This window comes from Aphelocoma coerulescens, chromosome 11 (assembly GCF_041296385.1).
Source record: "Aphelocoma coerulescens isolate FSJ_1873_10779 chromosome 11, UR_Acoe_1.0, whole genome shotgun sequence".
NCBI classification, from domain to species: Eukaryota; Metazoa; Chordata; class Aves; order Passeriformes; family Corvidae; genus Aphelocoma; species Aphelocoma coerulescens.
In genome coordinates this window covers 15715737-15729881 of record NC_091025.1, presented here as the reverse complement: position 1 = coordinate 15729881, position 14145 = coordinate 15715737, and the positions used below count along the sequence as shown (strand labels likewise).

At 39.5% G+C, this 14145-nt stretch overlaps 1 long non-coding RNA gene across 1 annotated transcript; it reads left to right on the top strand.

Annotated features, from left to right (window-relative positions):
- The first annotated feature begins 6575 nt into the window (after positions 1 to 6575).
- LOC138117229 (uncharacterized) lies at positions 6576 to 13704 on the top strand. Its single transcript, XR_011154581.1, has 3 exons — positions 6576 to 6655; positions 7964 to 8008; positions 13436 to 13704. It is a non-coding gene; the product is annotated as an uncharacterized lncRNA (long non-coding RNA).
- Positions 13705 to 14145: the final 441 nt, after the last annotated feature.

The window sequence follows — 14145 nt, the reverse complement described above, 5'->3', positions numbered from 1 at the left end:
AAGTAATTATTTTGTGTCATGCCAAAGAGGTTTTAAGAACAGGTTCATTAATATCTTTGTGAATAGTAGAGGGGACATCCTCTCACTTTGCAAGTGGCTGAAGGTGGAGGTCCTTAAAATAATGGTTGTTTTGACACAGTGAGAAATGTGGTGTCTGGTAATATCTGAGAAATGTAGAGTTGATATTAATCAGACAGTTCAAAAATATTTGGGAAGCCTTGCTCTAGATGCTCACCATTTCTGCCACGTTTTGATGCCTGCCTGGGCTGCTTCAAATGCAGCTAATTTACAGTGGCACTAGTGTGAGACACCAGCCATGCTCATACAGAGATCTTCTTTCTTTCCTCTTTCCCTTTTCCTGCTGGGAGCAGGGGTTGGATAGGAGGGCTCTTTGCTTTCTGAGGTAAAGGATGGGTCACAAAAAGAGCAGCCTTCCTTCCAGCTTATTGGGAAACACCACAGCATCTGACTGGCTTCTGAGGAAAGTTTCCTCATCCAAGGATGTCCCATGCCTTGGGAAGAGGTGGATCACAGCAAATGGAGCATCCAGGACAGGGCAGCATTCCCTCTGCCAGGGGTGGAAAACCTGTGCTCTGCAGGAAGGAGCTGTGCTGGGACCCCTCCATAGCTCTGTACCATGCCAGACCCAAGGTGAGAAAGGAGCTTCCTATTTAAAAGAAAATTCAGTGAAAAATTCTGTCAGAGAAAGAAATAAAATAATCAGATGCAGAAGAGAAATACAATCTGAAATAGTGGGAATGGACTGAAATTGTTAGTGAGTGGTTTAGTCTCAGAGGAACCCACAAAACACTCACACCTGGGCACCTGAAAGCTGAGATAGCTGTTTACCAAAGTGCCAGTCTAATGAAAACATGCAGCCTTTCCAAACTGGTAACATTTCAAAACCTTCTCCTGTCTTGTGCTGTACTTTATTCCTTCTCCTCCTCTACTAGCTTCTGAAATGAGTTTTACTTGTTATCATAGGCAGCTTTGCCAGTTCTTACTATTTTATCATGAACTTCGAGGTATTTGATGCTTTATTTAAACCCTCAGCTCCTGCAAATGCAAAAAGAATTTTTTTAATGGTAAAACAAAACTTTCTAGGTCTCATGATTATGTAGGAAGCTTGAAAGTGTGATCCCAAAAATATACCTTAAGACTTAATCCTTCAACATTCAGAAGTCATCGTGAATATAAAGAACCCAAGTATGCTGGGGATTTCAATTTCTTGTTTCTTCAATTTTTTTTTTTTTTTTTTTAATCTCATAGATATTTAGCCTGTTTTCAGAATTTTTGAAAATCCAATTGATCATCTGTGAAAGTTTGGAGCAGATAATGTACTGAATAAACGTTATAATATTTTTACTAGATCTTCAAGCCCTGGTGCAAAAAGGGGACAGGGACCTCTCCCTGGAAACTAATGATAAGACATTTGGCATCTTATGGCTGAGGCCCTCCAGTATATCAAACAAACAAACAAAAAAATAAAAAACAAACAAAACAAAACAAAAAACAAAACAAAAACAAACAAACAAACAAAAAAAAAAAAAAACAAACAAAAAAAAACCAAACCAAAACAAGAAAGTCAGAAAAGAAACTAAAAGCCATATAGCAATTGCTTCTTAAACCTTGCCATTTGCTTTAGGTGCCCTACAGTGTTTTTCACTTAGACCATGTGGTTGAATTTCCTGTGTTTGGCAAGAACTTGACAAAAAGTTTATTTGGTGTTTTAAAATCTTGGGATTATTTGATAACTGAAAAACATGAATATTTTTTTCAGGAGTGTGAAAATGAGTAAAAGAATCATTTGCCATGATTGCATTTTCATATTGATTCTCACAATAAGTCATTTGCCTTTTTTATATTTTTCTTTTCCAACTTGCCTTTGTGACCTGGTCCATTCCTGAAAACTCTGTTGCTATGTTTGGAGAGGACAGGAACAGAACTCAGATTTTCAGTTTTCCTTTAAGCAAGTTACTTTTCCAGCCCTTGTCTTAATGAAAATAACTTTGAAGATCCTTACTAAAACTAATTGAAAAGGTTGAAAGCTTGCCTCAGATTTTTCCCCCTCCTAAAGCTTATTCAGAAGCCTCCTAGAATTGGGCTTTAGGGTCTGTGGGCTGCTCAAATTGAAGGCCAAATCCTCAGAGGTGCTGAGCAGCTCCAGCTACAGACTTGGCTTCTTGTTAGTAGTGGCTTCCAGCAACATCTGCAGCTCCTACAGGGATCAAGACTTAGTGGCTCTTTGCAACTCCCAACAGGCTTTTGTTCAGGCCTGATACATTTTTATAGTTCAGTTTCATTTGCAGTAGGATGTTTTCAAAAGCCTGTCTAGTGTCCAATAACTTTGCATATTGCTAAAGATGCTCCTCATGCAGCTGAGTGTTGTGAAGAATCAGGGTCATACACAGTCAAAGCCCCTGATTCTGTTTGCAGTCTCCACTTGACAGTTCACTTGCTTGGACAGGAACGTATTTTGGGGAACCTTACACCTAAATTATTTCCCAGTTTGATGTCTCCTCTCCAGTAGTAAACACAGTTTCACTTGGAGTTGTTGGCAGTATGATCCAGGACCCCTCCCCTCTCCTGTCCTCATCACAATCACCTCTCTAAATGCTTTAGCCATTACATTTTCATTGTCTTGAATTTATGCACTGAGGAAAGTGGGCTCCCAACATTATGAATGTTGCTCTCAGTCTGCTTAGCATGTCATTTTACTGCTATGGACAGGACTTTCCCCTCTCCCTCAGATTTTTCTGCTGAGAAGCCTGATTCCAGTTTCTGTTTTCTGATCCACATCCAAATATTCTCCTTTTTATATCTCTTTCTTTTAGAGAAACCCATAAAAAGTTGCTTAAGCAAAGGATCAAATGTAACAAATACAGCTGTGACAACCCTGTGATAGGCTGTTTCTGGTCACACACCAGTATAAACTGGCAATAACTGGCAATGTCAATAATTACCCAAACTTACATCAAGCAGACTGGAGAAGCAATGTGCCATTTGTTACATAGAAGCCTACATAGAAAAGGTGAGCTGAATATTAATAGGATAACATATTGGAGTTTTATAGTGATTTTGGTGAACATAACTCAAAGTTTTCTAAGCTGAATCCTTAACTCTGTTTTACAGATGAAGACATAAAGTTGAAGTGAGCTGACCAGGTTCATGCTGCAGGTAAGTGGTTCAGCTCAGAACAGTCCCGTGAATGGTCTGGAGAGCTCTTTTGGCTCCCTTATTATTTACCTTAGAAGTCTTCAAACAGTGAAATTAAAGAGAAGGGACATGAGAGGAAATTAAACCATATAAAGACAACTAGTCAGCCAACTCTTCCTTCTCAAAAACACAAAATAAAAGTTTCATTCAATACCAACAAACCCAGATGCCACCAATTAAGAGCAAAAGTAGAAACAGACAATTCAGGCCTTTTGTTGTTGTTTTTAAAAGTGTTTTTTCTATTAAAGCCATATACATACATATGATGCAGATCAGACTAATAATACACATTTCCAACTTCTAGTCTTTGTGACAGCACTCAGTTCTGTGTTTGCCAAGCAAAAGCTTAAATACAAATAAAAATCAGAATACCAAATGACAAATTCCAACCCTAAAAATTTGAACAAACCAGCAAATCATTTTCCATATCCCAATTTCCAGTAATGGTGCTGTACATAAAGAAATAAACAAGCTAAGAAATATTTCCACTCATTTGCAGTGATACTTGACACTCAAGTGTCTTAGTCTTTTCAAAATATTAAGAGATAATTAGGCTATTTTTTGTGTAAAATGTTCATATGGTTATTTCATTTCCCTCCTTGCAAATCTCTCCGAGTGCTCTTGTGTGTGACTTAGAAAAGCAGCATGCATGGGGCCTTCCTGGCTTTCTCTGGAAAGAGCAGGGCCTGAATGCAGAAAGCAACTGAAAGTGTAGCAGTGTTGGCTATTTCTGTGCAGAATTTGTAGGCTTGAGCTCTGAACTGGAAGCTGAACTTTGTTGTAGGCATGGAGTAGACATGGGAAGAGAAGATGCTTCACAGGAGCTACAGGTCTCCTTGGTACATGGAGTCACCTGGAGGAGTCCAAGACCAGCCAGGAAAGCACTGAGGTGAGAGGTGTGTGGTACTGACTCTGCTGGGCTGGTGATCCAAAGGAAAATTTATGGGGTGGGCTTGTAAGTGTTATTTTTCTGTGAAATTTGTCCCACAGCACAGCAAGACCGCGAGGTTTGGGCAAAGGGGAGCAGGGCTCTCTTCACAGCAGCAGCCTGCAACTTAGCTTAGGCTTTAGTGTGGTGTGAAACTCTGCCCTTATGCTTCAAACACCTCATTCTCTTGCAGCAGTCCCATGGAGTTCCATTTGGGTATATGGTGTAAATCTGGTCCTGGGGAAGGGGCACTGCTTTGGGGCATTCAGATATAATGAAACACAGCACATGTGGCATTAAACATCCATTCACACATACTACCCCTTGGCTGGCATTATGGAAGTGCTCACTCAGGGTCATCCTTCCTTTCCAAAAATAAACCTGGGACTGATTATAGATAGCTTTGCATCAGAATCATGTGAAACTCGTGGGTTTGAGTTCAGAGGAAACGTGGGAGGTTCTTGTTATGATTTTAAGTTCACTTGAATTTGAAACTCAGGATGAGACATAGGGAGGGGAAGACTGAACACAGACGGATCCACAGGAAAGAATACATTCAAACCAACCCTTGTGAAATGCAACTGCCAATGGCTTAAGAAGAAATCCTCACTCAAAACATTAAAACAAATCAAAACACATTCCTCTCTCTTAAAAGTCTGACTCTAAATGCTATCAAATATCCCTTTTTCCACTCTGGGCAATACCATTTTTTTAGGGAAAAAAACCAAAACAGAAAAGAAAATGCACAATATGTTACCCAATGTCCCTATAGCAGCTCTAAAAAGCAGAGGAAAAGTATGTTTTAATTAATTTATAAACAAAAGATTATTTCCTGCACTGCCAGCAAAAATCCTGTGTGCCGACAAGGTTCTGGCTTCAAACATTATCAGCAACTGGCAGGATGAGTCCTTTTATGTAAATGAATTCATTATTATTAATTTCTGCTGGTGCTGAACGATTTATGAACTGCTTTTCGAATATGGAAAAGTGGTTCATGAATCAGAGGGGAAAAAATGTTCAAAAAGTCCTGGGTCGATAAATAACAGTAGTCATTCATGAATCCCGCCCATGGTGTCTTTTATCTTCAGTAGGGAGAAGATCAAAATGATAAAATAGTAATGTGCCAACAAAAAAGGATTGAATGGGCAGAGACTGGTAACATTGTCCTCTCCGAGCCTTAATGGGCAGGGATGAATGGTGACAGACTATCCTTCACTAGCAAGCAGCCACAGACTGTGATTCTCCCAAGGTGAAGTGCTCCTTTTTCCTGCCACACAGAGCCAGAATAAGAGGGAGCTGCTGAGCAGAGCCCCATGTGTGCCCCTGCCCCACAAACATGCACCAGCTGTGGTCGAGGGATGGGGCTTTGCCATCGGAGCTGTTTCTCAAGGAATACACCCTGCCCTGCACAGACTCCACAATTGCAATCCTCCCCAGCAGCCTCCTGCTTCCCCCACGTCTCTTACACCTCGTTACTGATAGTCTTCCTGGAACTGGCATGGCACCCAGTTCTTCTCTGCAAGAGAGTGCAGCACCAATTGGATTTTAAAGACTCTCATTCTAAGATGAAGAGAGATGAAAAGTACTTGATTGAATGTGAGAAATCTGGCAGCTGTTCACTCCTGTTCTCTGAGCACACCACCAGCCCTCATCAGACTAGAAGCCTTCAGGATAGCACAGTGTATACAACAACTGACATTGGCCTCGCTTAATGGAGACATAGCTTTTCATCTGTATTTGAAGAATCAGGCTGAAAATCGAAATATTGTATACACCAGGACCGAGCATGGTCATAGAAGTGGTATTTTCTCATTTAGGATCTTCTCTAATGTGCCACTCACCACAGAGAATTGGGCCAAATTTATCCCCAACGTAATTTCGTTAAAATCACAAAGCTGTGCCCAGAATAAGTTTAGCCCATCATTATTTCAATGCTAAATGTAGGGCAACTCTATAAAAACAGAGTAGAGAAGGCCATCAGAAAATCTGTTCTCTAAGTAGCTTGGCTTTCTACAGTTTCAATATGCAAAGAAACTACAGCTGCATATCGTAATTGTTTGCCCTTCAATAGCTTTGCTCAGCTAAGAATTTCAGAGTCTTTTCAGGTGTTAGTCGAAACATCCTGTGAGGTATGAGGCGTTAGCACTAAGGGTGAGGTAAAAGAATGAAAAGCTACGTGCCCAAGGTCTTGAAAAGATTTTGGCAGACTCAGTAGTCAATCGAGAATAACTGATGACTTTTCCTGTGGAACCAATAGTCAAAAGTATCTTCCAGCAGAGGAAAATAAAATGACAGACTTGTAGCTGGTTTTTATCCTTGTTCTTATGTATAATTCAACTTGTATTTTGACCGTTTTCTTTATTTCAGATTGCCACGGGACAAAATTTTGTGCTTCTGAGCTCAGCAATGAAGTTTTAATCACCCAGATATACATCTTTCCACGATATATATTTTTCTGTCTACCAAAGACATAATGGCTGCTCCTTTTATGGGAAACCAGGATTTAATCCAGTAAGTCTGTGAGAATCAATATTCTTGTGAAATGACACCATGTTGAAGTTATTTTATGTTATGTTGATGGTTAGCTAATTTTGTAATGGAGACATTTCTTCTAGAAGCAGACATAGTATAATTTAGTGGTAAAAACGTCAATCACAAGGGGTTGAACACTTATGTCAGGGCAGGAAGAGGGCAGATTTATTGATGGAAATGTATCTATATACTCTTTGTGGCACTTTGACCTGAAATATCCATTTCGGTTATAATTTTGTTTTGTGAAAATGACATCAACTGCAATCACTAATGTAAAAGTGACACTGGAATGCTTTGTTCCAGAGGCCTGATTTAAAAAGTCTTGCTGCTGTTTGTTATAGTAACAGCTTCTCAATAGCAAGGAATTAAGGTACTCATTTAACTGCTTCTTTTCTCTCTCTGTTGAACACCACACTGTTCTTTTTTTTTTTTCCCCCTACTATTTAATATTGTTTAGATAATAAATATATAGCTTGTTTCATAATGACACTGAGGTAACTAAGAGAAAGGAGGCAGGTGCTCTGGCTGGTACTATATGTGGATATATTTTTGTACAGCTTTTCTTCCTAATGCCAGTTAACCACCCACCCAAAGCCATAAAAACATCAATAGAAATGGGTAGGAGAGGATGGAATAAAATAAGTGCAGAGGTTGAGAAAGAAAAGTGACAAGGAAGGAGACAAAGAAAAAGCACAGTGCAGAATACAGGGAACATAGGAATGTCTTGTTTGTGACTTCAGTGGTTTTTGTCTGGGGTTTGTTTCACAAAATCCTCATCAATTGAATGGGCTCTTGTATTCTTATTTCAGCTCTGCAATGGTGTAACTAAAAACAGAATCTGGCCAACCTCAGCTTAAAGAATATGAAAATATCACTAGGAGCAATGTGAATTTTACGGAGGAGCTGTGCTATCCAGTGAAGTCCTGGCTATTGTCTATTTTCTGCTGCACTATCCTCCCCAAAAAGAGTGCCTTGTACCAAATAATATCATGACACCCTAATTAGTAAAGGCTTAATCTCTGGGCTAGTCCTGAGAAATCTGGACTTTAGTGTAGAGTGATTCTAGCACAATTGAAATTTTAATTTAGTATAACTAAGGATGGGGTGTTTTACCAGTAACATACACTCCATTCAAGCTCTCCCATCTTCTGTCCTTCCATTTTCACCCTTTGCATGACTATCACGAAGAGCTGACAGCTCACTTTTCTCTAGCAATCACGTTTTTTCACTGAGATGTACAAAATCCATAATCTGCTTTGTAAATCTTCATTCTTGGCTCCTTTTCAGGCAAACAAAATGACAGAATCGGACACCATCCAATGTCCTGCTCTGGTGAGTCACAATGATTTTATCACTTAAATATAGAAACCATTTAAAGTCTGGGGAGATCACAACTTTCCAGCAGGACAAAAAGTGGGAAATTTTAAAGCCATGATCCCCAAAGATGTTTCTTTTGAAACATATTCTCTCTATAAAGTTGATTCATTGGAGAGTCCTCAAACAACCAAATTCTGCTCATTAGGGAATGCAGAGCACTGCTCATAACACCCCTACCAGGAATGGTGTGATAAATCATAGGTACTAATACAACAGGATATTTGTTTGCATGCTATCAAGCACAGCCAGGCAGCTTCTCCATGTGGACTGGGAGAAGGTAGGATGGGAAAGCATCTGATCCTCCCAAAAGTTAGGGCTGCTGAGCAGTCCCAGTGTGGTCACTGATTTACATACTGAAGAAGAATAAAAATAAGACCAAAATTAGATTCAGTTTCACACTCTTCCAGTCAGATCATGGGTAGTTTGTGCTGCAGAGAAATGCTGACTGGCAAGAACAAACTCATTATTAAAATAAGAAAAATGTAGCTAATGTTTTGGGTCTTTGATTCTGTTTTAAAGCAGAATTTTTGTTGTTTTTTCTTAACCCTAGACACTTTAGTTCTGCCTATTTGCATAGGTAATATTGCCATCATATTTATTCACACTGCTCATAAAAGAGCACATCACAAAAGTGCCTGGAAAATAAAACTCCAATGAGAAGGGACCCATCAAGTTTAAATGGGGTTTATATTGCAGCATTATGAGACAGAGGCTTCCACATTTGCAGCTCCCATGGCAGAAAGTGAAACTCTAAACAATTAAAGCAGCACAGACATCCTGCCCTAAAGGACTGTAAGCATTTAAAAAAGCAGCCATGACCTCTCTTTACTGGGCCTGTTTTCTATTTAATTTACAGTCTTTATTAGCCAAGAAAATCTTGGCTGGATCTTAGTCAAAGTGATGAATATACAAGCATTTTGATCTACAATTTGGGGCACTTCAAAGTATTCTTTACTTTATGATCATTTGTAACCAAGGTCAGAGCTCTGGTGGTAATTGAGATACCACCTAAACATATTTATAATATAAAAATTGCTTTGCAGTAGCATGCATAGTGTCCTTTCTATTTTTGCTCACAGTAAGATCGGAGTTGCAAATGCTCAGGCTCTCCGAAAGTTACTCCTACAAGTTTGTGTAAGCAGCTCCATGCCTAGGTTTCTTTTATTCAGTTCCCACAATGACACACAAAAATTGAGCATATACATGTGACAAAAAGAAATGGTTTGTTTTCATTGATTTATTGAAATATAAGCTTACTAACTTTGTAGGGAGAAAAATTAAACCAAAAAGCCATAACATGTTTAAAGGGGAGTTTTTGTTCTTTTTGTCATCACTTTTTCTCATTTTTCCATGTACTTTGCTTATGCACTAAGGTATAACAAGTCTCAGAAGTGTTCCCCTGTTCAAGTACAGAGACTCTCATGCCAGCAGCATCTTGCAGAACAAAACCTAAATCACTGTGATCACTGTTTTAGCACTGTCATCTCAGGTTCTAGGCCCAATTTTTTTCTAGATATTGTGTCTTTCTAGACATTATGTCTTTCTACATCTTTCTCTCTAGATTTATGCTTGCTAGGACAAACCTTCTGATTCTTGTACTTCGTGTCTGACCCTTTGACAAGCACAACCCAAATTTAAAGCCCAGAATTGAGTTCTGGTTTCTCCAGGCTTGGCAGGCACTTACCTTGCCCATTTTCTCTGACTCCACTGCAGGGGTGCATTTTCAAAGTTTGTACTGTATCATGTCCCTCTTCCACCATGCACCCTTTCATCAGCTCCTTCTTTTCTCTTGCAGCCCAAAACATCCTGTGGATATTTTAAGGCCCACGTAGGCTCTCCCAAGTCTGTTTATCCCTATCACTTCCACAAGGTACTGACAGATCAATGTGTATCCATCACTCACAACAGATTTTTGTTTGAAATGTTGATTTTTTAAAATTTTGGACTGTAGTCATTTTGTTTTCTTCTCCAAGGGCCCACCCCTATAAAAATCTGCCAGCTACCAAACTTGCCCTTCTTCACATCCTCCCTTAAAACTCTCCTCTGCTGTGACACCTTAAAAAAATGATAGTGGTTAAGCAGCTGATGTGCTGTGACTGCATAGTGATCATAATTATCTCCCAGTTACCTTGTCATTTCTGCCCCTCTCCCCATCTGTTTGCTGTCGCTTGTCTTTTGCTTAGATCAAAGACTCTTTGGGGTACAGACCATGCCTGTAATTCCTGTGCATTTGGATACCATCCTGAGCAAGGAATCTCGTGTTCTAGGCACTACTGCAGTGCACATAAATAAAAATTACTGTTTCTAAGGTAGAATCCTCTGCATTTTTGTATGCATAAATTATAGCCACATCCTGTAATCCATTTTTCAGGCTAAACAATTGACTTCAATGGGAGTTGAGCCAGGGCAGGAGTTGGCCTATAGTCTTTACTCAAAACAAGCAACATAACATATTATTAATCACCCTCAATAGAGACTATCACATTCAGTGTTGCAATCCTACCTGTAGATAAAATAAATACCTTTCCAGAAACCTTATGACTTTTCTCATTTGCACTAGGCCAGGCTGCTCTTAAGAAAACTATTGTCCTGCAGGGTATTACAAGATTGCAGTGACTCCCTTGTTGTATTCCCTTCATGTTGATTGCTTGGAGGTTGGCAAAGGGTGGTGAATACCCAGCAGAGTCAGTTGTAGGCCACCCTGTCTCTACCCAAGGGGTCGAGAGGCAGTTCTTCCTTCCCATTCAATGTTTTTATCTCCCACTAGGGCAACACAAAACTTCTGGGGGCTGTAGTTTTGAATGTTTTTCTGAATTTTGATAATATGCCCAAATATATCATTATCCATATTGCAACCATAGCCTGAAAGCTGCTGGTTATAATTCACCAAAGTCTTGGGGAATCAGTTTGGCCAGGAGTGGATCTGGGGATGAATCTCAAGCTCTTTGTACGTGCCTGCAGCAGAACTGTTGGTGGGAGAGGTGGTTACAGGGGCCACTGTCTCCTGTGCAGTTCCTGAGGAGCGACAGCTGTGTGCTTCCTCCTGTGGAACTTGGAAGAGCTGCAAAGGAGAGGAAAGCCAAAGCCAAAAATAAAAACATGCGCAAAAGCAATGAGTAAAATCTGCCAGATTCAAAGAGCTGTTGTACTACTGGAGACCAGCCAGAAATCTCTGGAAGTCCCCTATAAATGCAGTGGCTTGGTTGCAATTACTTCCCCCACACCCCACCCCTTCCTTTTCCAGGTGAATCTTGTCTTGCACGTATAAGGCAGACTGCAAAAAGCACACACACTTTTTTTTCCCACAGTATGATGTTTGTTTTACAGGCTTTCTGCCTGAAAATATTTTTTTCTCCTCTTCTCTTGCAAATTTTGGGGCTTCCTAAGCTGCTGCTGAGTGAAAGTGAGACAAGTCTTAACATCCTCAGTAAATCCAGCCTGTATATGCTTACTTTCCACCCAAATTGATTGTTATTTTAACAAAGTGTTAATCTTAAATAAATGTTCATAGATCAGGCTGCTTTCCACTTTCTGCCAGCGTTTGGGTCATTAGATGCTGGGCTGTAAATGAACCATGCAGATAAGACCTAATGTTAAATATCTAGGACTTCTTTATAAAGGGAAAGAGGCAGGAAGGATAAGGATCTCCTTGCTTCAGGCCATAAGATGGCTATTGACTTTCTAGCACTGGGAAGGAACCTTCTGAAGCATTTTCTGTTTGCCATCATCAGGAACAAGGTGCTGAATTAGAAGCACAGTTGATGCTGGTCTGATTCAAAACCCCCCGATTTCCAGTGGCATAAGGGAAGTGCTTGTAGCAAAATTAGTCCAGTGGAATATGCAAACAGCAGTAAATTCCAGGTTCCTCCCTACCCTTTTACAAAAGGACATGGCATGTTTTTTCTAGAAAAGGGAGTTTGGGTTTGTGGTTTTGGTTTTCTTTTTCCCTCAAAGGACATAGGAATTGCATCATTTTATACTGAATTCAGTTTTTACTGTGTTCTCAGTAATTGGTCTCTATATACATATATTTTAGGGCTTCTTTAGTCAATTCTTTCTGTGTTATTGAGGAGAAATTTATCTCAATATTTTGAGTGGAATACTACGGTAGATCTAAAAATTGCCTGTTCTTTCCTATCTGGGAAAAGCATGCAGTACTGAGTAGATAAAGCAAAACTTCATATTTATTTTAGATAATTTAGTCTCTAATTATACAAAAGTGATGTGAGAGAGATACACAGAATCTGACCCAGAATTATGACTAGAAAATAATAATATTATCCTAATTAAAAACCATATAAGAGTTTATTATCCAGACTCAAATCCCTGACAGACTTGTATGCTCAAATAATCGCAGCATTTGCAGGCTAAAGATTTTGTAAAAGTTTCATGGAAAAAAAAATCCCTAATGAATTCTCAGTGTTTTTTAATATTGTGCCTCTTCAACAACAATGATGGCTTTTGGGGACTCTTGCTCACTTATGGGACATGTGGGTCATTCAAAAGCTTGAATATTCATTATGAGATGAGCTGGAACTGGATGTGCAATATGTTTGGTTGAAAACTAAATTTTATGTAAATTCTACAGTGATGTTTTCTGGCTCAGTTAGAATCCATTCTACTGTTTATCTTTATACTAATAATGGTCTCTTGGGCTTCTTTTTAAGCCTCTCGGTATACTTTTTTTTTCTTTTAAAATGAAAGATGAAGATCCAAAGAAAACAATTTTTAAAGATAGAAATAGAAACACTAGGTAAAAGGAATTAGCAATGCAATCTCTGCATATATTATGTGGAAATCTACGGCAAAATTGCAGCTTGGAATTTTATTCCTAGGACATTAACTGTTTCATGTTTGAGCAGCATTGCTGCTCTGATTCCCCATTTTTTCAAAACCCCTTTGGATCTGCTTTTTTCATCTCTTTCTGGATATTTTTGTAATATTTATTAAAATATTCCTTCTCCAGAATGATAAATCCAGTTGTCTGGAAGAAATAAAATCTGTGGCATAGCTCTGAAATGAGAATTAACCTTGATTACTACAGTAATTTACTAATCAAAACTGGAGACCTGCTAATCAAGCCTGAATTACCAGCTGCTTGATTTTTATAGTGACATAACCAAAATTGAACATTTGGTAAACAAGGGTCTTATTTATGAGGGGGAAAAAATTGGCATATGGCCATATTCATCTTAATATATTTCTCACTATATTGTTGTGCTTTCCTTATCAGCTGACATAGACATCCCCCTTCTAACTTAAGCCATCCACCTTACCCCAAAATGGTGAGCACTGAATTTTCGATTACCCTGGAACTGGAGTCAGAGTAGCCAGTTTCACATTTTAAGAGGTTTTCTGATCTACCTGTTGTTTTTGGACCAGGGGAGGAGAATGCCTGATGTATCACGGTAGCCTTGTGTTACGGGGCTAGCCAGAGAGCACCTTGGAATAAAGGAAGCAGAACACTGGAAGCAGAGAGGAGAGGAATGGAGAGGTGCCAGTGAGCAGACAGCTGGGGAAAGCTGCAGGAGGAAATGACAAAGAGCATCCATGCGGCGCTGGCGAGCCCGGGGCCGAGCGGGAGAGAGGGACAAGCCCCGGGGGAATGTGGCACTGAATCACCGAGGGAGGGCCAGCCGAGGAACCCCCGGCCGCTCCCCTGAGTGCACGGACAAAGTGCCAATTACTGCAGCCTATCTGGTGGGGCTGGGATTGTGAAAGTGTTCGTCTGCTTTCTCTAAATGCAACTAATTTCATGTTTTTAATAATTATTTTTTTTCGGCCTGATTTCTGTTCATTTTTTCAGCTCCCAGATGGCATCCTGTATCCACCGACACAGAAAATAATTTCCCAGTATTTTCTTTAATGAATGACCTATTATGAACAAGCAGGAAAAACCCATATTGTGCAATTCTTCCACAGAAAAACTGATCATTAATATAAATGGAGAAAAGCCCCCAAAATGGGAATCTTTTCTGTTGTTTGAGCTGTGCTTGGTATTTCATTAAGGTGGCTCATGTGGTTTTTTTTTTAATGTCTTGTTCAATTGATATTGTCATGGGTAATTGTGCTGTTAAAAAGGTAAAGAACAG